The following is a 6,937-nucleotide window of genomic DNA, read 5'->3' as shown; positions in this document are numbered from 1 at the left end:
ACACCATCTATAGTAAAAAATCTATAGTGGACAAAGGTCCACCCAATATCCTATCATATATTACCTTGGACATGACATTAATGCTTGCTCCAAGGTCACAGAAGGCGTTGTGGAAGACATGTGGGCTAATTGAGCATGTGATTGTCAGGCGACCAGGATCTTCTTTCTTGGTGATGAATGGTGGATCTAAGAAATAATCGTGGTTCTCCCAACATAGAGGCTTACCGAACCTCGTTGAGACCATTTTAATAGATTCGAGAGGGGTTTCGGGTTGCCTCAGAATCTTCCACAAATCAGAAATAGGTAAAGCGGCAGCAATCTAAGCTAACTGTGTTTTTACCATTTTATTAAAGCTCAGTTGATTTTTAACAGATGATGATCAACCTTCTATCTTAGAGTTTATATTTTCAATCATTTTATCATTATACATAAGCTTTTTAGTGATGTTTTCATTAATTTTAATCTGTCCTAAGAATAGGTCCTTCAAGGAGGGTTGGTTTGAATTGAAATTTGAATTGAAATTATTATTAGCTTCTTGCAGGCGGGATTGATTGTTCCACCTGTTATTATTACCTTGTTGGAACCCGTTGTTGATATACGATGCTTCTTCATGGGTTTCGAGGCAATCGTTCCCTGAATGTCCGACTTCTCCACAGACCTCACATGTCATATGTGAGTCCATGGCCTGGATGGTGGCCTTCATTGCTTCTTTTTCGTGGGCCCTCTCGTCCAGTCTCTTCAACAACAAATCCATTTTTGCGGCAAGCATATCCGCTTCCTTCATGGTATGCATGCCTTTTTGTTGTTTTCTTTCCTCCCCTGCTCTGATTGGCCACCATCTTTTCTATGAGAGCCGTGGCTCCATCGATGGTGAGGGAAAGAAACGCTCCTCCAGCAGTGGCATCTACGTGCCCCTTTGACATGGTCGTAAGCCCCTTATAGAAATTTTGGAGCATGAGCCAGTTTTCCATCCCGTGGTGTGGGCATGCCTGGATGTAATCCTGCAGCCTCTCCCATGCCTCGGGGATGGATTCCATTGAGTTTTGCTGGAAGTTTAAAATTTTCCCCCTTAGGGCATTGGTTTTGCCCATGGGGAAAAACTTCATGAGGAACGCCGCGGAACATTTGTCCCACGTGTTGACAGCTTCCTTCTCCTTGTAAAACCATTGTTTTGCCTTCCCCGCAAGGGAGAAGGGAAACAGACGGAGCCTTATGCTTGCTTGTGTGACGTATTTGATGACGATAGTGTCGCACAGCTCCAGGAAGTGTTGCAAGTGTGCACTTGTGTCCTCGCTAGGCAAACCACAGAATTGGTTTATGTGCACCATCGTGATCAGGCCAGTGCGCAGCTCGAAGTTTCCATTGCCCATGTTGATAACGGGCCCAATGGGGACATTGGCGACAACAGGAGTGGAGTAGTCATGGAGTGTCTTGGCCATAGCGGTAGTAATGGATGGTGCGGGGGTGACTGGTTCACTTGTCGGTGGAGTGATAGAAGAAGTGGCGCGAGACTGGCTCTTCCTTAGGAGTGCCTTCGGGTTTTCTGTGTAGTTATCCGGCAGGTCGAAACCACTCATACACTATGCTGTTTTCATCCACAACATGAAGAAAACAAGCAGAATTAGCCTGCGTAAAATATGGCTACCATTACATGCATGTGATCATGATCATGTCCTACTAGATTCTTTAACCTATGCCCTCCTCGACAACGGCGCCAAAAATGCTTGTTAGCATTTCTTAGCGCAATCACCAAGCATGGAGATGGAATCCATTCCTAGCAATGGCACTAGAAATGCCTATTGGTATTTCTTAGCACCATCACTAAGATTTGGATAAATCTTAGCAATGCCACCAAGGAACACCAACACAATAGTTCTTAATGATTATAGAAAATATCTACAAGTGCACGGATCTATCGTTGTAGCATTTCACCCAGAAGTATTCAGGGTATCATTATTTATATTTTTCCAAAGGAGGGCAAGGTGTAAAGAGTCTAGCATGAATATGAATAGGATTACATACTTGCATTAGTAAACCAATTGTTCATGATAGGGGTAAAAATGGTATTTCAAGGATAGTGGACACATATCTAGGCCAACCTCAAAGATAAAAGGAAAACAAAGAATAAAAGAATGTTCCTAGCAGAGCAAGCATGTTCTAATATAGCCGTGCAAAGAACAGTTAATGATCATACAAATTATATGGTTAGAGCTAGAACTAACTGTAAGATGGATGGGGAGAACTTTGGGAACTAGTCTACTAGCGCATGGGAGACTTTAAGACTCCTACACAGTACCCGAACATGGGGGATTACAAGGAACAGATAGGGTTGTCACCACCTGCTGCCTACCCCTCAACCAGGGGGCACCGTCATATTCGAAGGCTTCCGTGTACCCGAGCACCATGCCCGTGCATAATGAAACTATCCATATCCCCCTGGGACTCTGACCCTATAGATCGACAAGCAAGAATATGGGCAAACCCGAAGGAACGATGAACCAACACCTCACTCCTAGTGCTACTTCTACTCATACAAGTCGTATGAATGGTTAAGCATAAAGTTGCACATGTTAAGATCATAACACACAAACTATATGCTAGTTAATATGTCAAGAATATAACATGAAAACTATAGTCTAGTTCATATGCACTTTTATATTGATAGTATGAGAACAAGGCTATGGAAGAACTCTTCATAGTATTCATACCAAAGTTGCTCTTCTTCCAAGGAGCCAAGCTCTCCAAGGTAGCTCTTGCCTAGCTCACAAAATACTAAAAACTAAAAGAGTACAAGTAGAGAAGTGAGGTGTGTAGCTCCAAATGTTGTGTGTATTGGGAGAGAGCTCCACCCCTTCTTTTATACTGCAACATGGTCGGTTTTGGTGTTGGTATTTTTGGAAACCACCAGGAGCCGCCTTTGCATGCCACCATGCAACCGCTAGAGCAACATGGGCCCAAGAGGCGATGGTGGGGGTGTGGGCATACCCCTAGTGCGGCCGTACCAGGGCTAGCCCTACTCGCCACCACCTTGCTCCGGTGGGCTACTGGCTGGGCCTGGGTTGCTTTCTCGGTGGTGCCCGGCCCAGTCTTGGTGTGTAGGTGGGCTTCTCCATTTATTTCCTTTGCGCATTTCTACATTACACCTTTCGAGTTGCGCCTTTTGCTTGGTTTTCCACTTGTATTAAAATGTAGTCCTGCAAAACATGTTTCTTCCAATATAAGTGGAACTAGGTTAATAGTAATTGCATATGTGTCAAAAGTTTGTTTATTTCTCCTATTTTGGATAGGAATTGGTGGTCGAATATTGTCGTTAAGGACCGCCAACACATGGCTAAGGTGAAGAATATTGTACTTGCATTAAATTGAAGTACGAATCGAGCTATGAGGAGTCATATTGTGTTGACGATCAAATCATTAGTGGAAGTGACTTGAAGCCATGAATGGAACTCATGTGTTGAAATGGTTCAAGTCACATGCTCAAGGTGGGTTTGCTCAAAGAGATGGGGAAAATATGATTGTAACCCCTTATGAAGTGATATTGAGAAGAAATGACATGTGAAGACATTGAAGACTCAAATGGTTGAAATAGCTATATCCTTTTGATCTTGAGTATAGGTAAGTTGTACTATCAAAGGGGATGCAACATGAATAGTTAGACAAGTCTCAAGTGCTCAAACTAATTGAACCTCGAGTGCTAACTTGAGAGAGACAATGGCACAACACTTACACTTGTTGATCTTGGGTCTTGTTCATGGTTGGGTAGGATATCCCTTTGAATAAGATATCTGAAAAATCCAAGATCATTGAAATCGGAGTTTGGAGTAAAAAGTTATGGTGTTTTTCATGTGGTGTCATGTGCTTTCATGGGCACCTATGGATGCTCCCCCCGTTTACACGGAATCCCCACTTTGTAGGTCATAACAACTAGTTTTTAGCTTTAACGGCTAATTTTTGTGGGGTGGGTGTATATACCCATCCCATGCATCTTGGTGGAGCTTCTAACTCTCAAATCATTCTAAACACATCCAAAGCCTTGTGAGAGGTCTCCTCAGCCAACTCTTTGTAAGAGTTGTGATTAGTGTGAGAATCAAAGTGTTGGGTTGAGAGAATTTGATTTAGTGAGCAAAAGAGAGCAAGACAAACCTTGAGAACTTGTCAGGCTTTGTCAATCATTCATTGTGCATTTGTTACTTCTGGAGTTGAAGCCTCCTAGATGGCTAGACGTCACCCGATGAGCTCCCATGCTTGTGGTGAGCCATGGAAAAGTTTGTATTTTTCAAAGATCTTAGTGAAACCCTCAAGCTCAACCTTAGTGTTGGACTTGACAAGAGGATAGGGTTGGAAGAGACTCAATGTTGTAACACCCTAGGTGTTAGAAAGGTCGTTAACACTAGGGTTATGGTAAACTTAGGGTAGAAAAGAACTCCAAAAAAATATGAATGAATAGAAACCAAATTTGGTAAATGTAAGGAAAATGGACCCTTGGCTCATTTAGTCTAGATTTTGGTGTTTGATGATCAACATGACCATTTGGACGAACTTCATTTGCTAGTGTTTTTAATATAGTTCAAAGGATGCAAAAGTGGCTTGCACTTAGGCAAAGTGGTTATCCAAATGATCAACACCTCAAGCAAGACATTAGAAGCTGAGTTGAAGACCTACAAGGCCTGCAAAAGTCCAAGGCACGAAGAAGGAACTGAGCCGGATGCAAGGATCATGAAGAAACACAAGAGAAGGGTTCAGTGAGCGTCGGGCCCTAAGGTCATCAGACCAATAGGAGGAGAGTCCGACAGGTTAAGCAAACCCTAGGCAGAGGCGTCTAGGCAGTGTTGGACCACAGGAGAGAATAGGGTGTCAAACTATATGCTGGCAATGTTCATTAGGGTAGAGCGGTTGCAGCAACATTGGATCCTGTCTATAGGATAGACATCAGACCAATTTGGTCGAGCGTCCGATGAGTTCTAGAAAGCTCCAGAGAGGGGGTTTGGGTGTCAGACCGGACGTGTGTAGACACGCCCCAACGGTTGGCTCAACGATCATCTACATTAGTAACCATTGTGAGGGTCGGACCCTAACAACAATGGTTCGATGGGTGAAGCGTCAGACAGTCTGACAGTTGCTAGAGAGGCCTACGCAACTCCAACGTCTACCTCACGCATTTGGGGCTATAGAAGAGACCCCAACCGTCCAAAACAAGTGTGCTTGAGCTCAAGCAAGACTTGTATGAGCTGAGGTTCATCTCTATGAGCTTTAGACACCAAAGTGCTTAGTGATACACAAGGTGATTAGCGTAGGTGTTTTGCAAAGTGCTTAGGCTAATTAGATCACTGCTATTGCACTTGCTCTAGGCTTAGGCTTAGTAGTTAGTGAGGTTTGCATACCTCGGAAGAAAAAGGTGCTTGCGTACACCGTGTTTGTACTCGGCGGGGCTTGTAGTCTTGCGAGACCACACCAATCACATTTGCGGTGTGGCCGCCACCATGTACCGGAAGGAATGAGACCTGCAGTGTTTTGGCCGGAAGCTCGATAGTAAGACGACAGGGAGCATCCAGGAGAGGCTATTCTGGAGACCCACTTATACATAGGGAAGGCCTAGGGATATCCATGGAGTTACCAATCGGGAGCTTGGCCCTTGCGAGGGGCTCCACCAAGGACTAGGGGGAAGCTTGTGCGCTTCTTGATACCTCGATAAAAATACCAGAGTCGTCAATGGGAGTTCGCATCTCTATCTGAGTTAAGCTTCCGCATTTACACTGTGTACCTTGGTCGGGTGCTTTACCTTTCTAGCTTAGTTGATAGGCTAGTTGATAGGATTGGAACCTAGGTTGCATAACTATTTTGTGGTAGAGATAGCAACACACCTAGCAAAACTATGGTTTCACATCTAGATAGTTCATCTTTGCATAGGTTTTGCTTAGGTTGAAATTAGAGGCCATAGTTAGAAATAGTTGTTATATTGCCTAATTCAACCCCCCCCCCCTCTTAGGCATCAGTCCCTTCAGTAAACAAGAACAATGCATCTTAGGTCAACTCTAGGTGTTACATTTTAAAATCCTAACTCTTGTACCCAACTTTAGCTGATCTGTAGGAAGAGGGGGTCACACCTTAAATAAATAAAGCACATTTAACCTATTTTTTCTCTCCTCTAAAATAAACTAGGACCAAATGAAGTTTTATTTTTGGCTTCACTGACTTTGGCTCCTCCATGCATTGTAGCACGGAACCAAAGTTGTTTGAAGCCATGTCAAACGTGGCTTAATTGTGCCAACCAAGCCCGAGCACCAACCCCAATCCAACTTCATCTATCTGGGCAACCCATAACTGGGAGTTATTGCCACTACTACACAAAATCTTTTGGATAGCATTTGGCATTTGGTCTCCGAGGCGGGCGGCTTGGTTCCCAACCTCGATTATTCGAGGTCGAGCAGCTAGGTCAGCAACCGCCTCAGTTAATCCTTAACCGAGGTGGGTGCTGTAAAGAAACTGCCTTGGTTAATACATATTAACTGAGGCGGTTATCCTAACGCAACTACCTCGGTTAATACATTAACCAAGGCAGTTTTTATAAGGAACCACCTCGGTTAATCGTCATTAACCGAGGCGGTTGGGTTATGGAAACCACCTCGGTTAACTAGAGATTAACCGTGGTGGTTTTGTTATAATGATCGCCTCGGTTAAGTCTGGGCTATAAATGCAGCCGCACCCACCCTTCTTCCCCACGCCTCCATTTTTTAGGTTTTTTACCTCAAAACCCTAAAAGTAGCCATTTTTTAGGGGGAGTGGTTTTGCCCTTGGATTTGTTGAAGGGGGCACCGCAAGAGGTCGATTCTCTCTCAAACCCTCAATCCTCTCTCTTTTCCATGATTTGGCTGCTTTTCTCTAGATCCATATGGTGGAGAGAGAAAATTAGATATAGAGCAACCCGACTGCTTTTTTC

The 6,937-nt window shown here is 43.9% G+C and overlaps 1 non-coding gene across 1 annotated transcript; it reads left to right on the top strand.

The window, feature by feature from the left end:
- The first annotated feature begins 969 nt into the window (after positions 1-969).
- Positions 970-1,076, top strand: LOC136514592 (small nucleolar RNA R71). The gene has a single exon (XR_010773747.1). It is a non-coding gene; the product is annotated as a small nucleolar RNA R71 (small nucleolar RNA).
- Positions 1,077-6,937: the final 5,861 nt, after the last annotated feature.

Source organism: Miscanthus floridulus, chromosome 16 (assembly GCF_019320115.1).
Source record: "Miscanthus floridulus cultivar M001 chromosome 16, ASM1932011v1, whole genome shotgun sequence".
Taxonomy (NCBI): domain Eukaryota; kingdom Viridiplantae; phylum Streptophyta; class Magnoliopsida; order Poales; family Poaceae; genus Miscanthus; species Miscanthus floridulus.
Note: the sequence above shows the minus strand (reverse complement) of the source record. Positions and strands in the feature narration are given on the sequence as shown.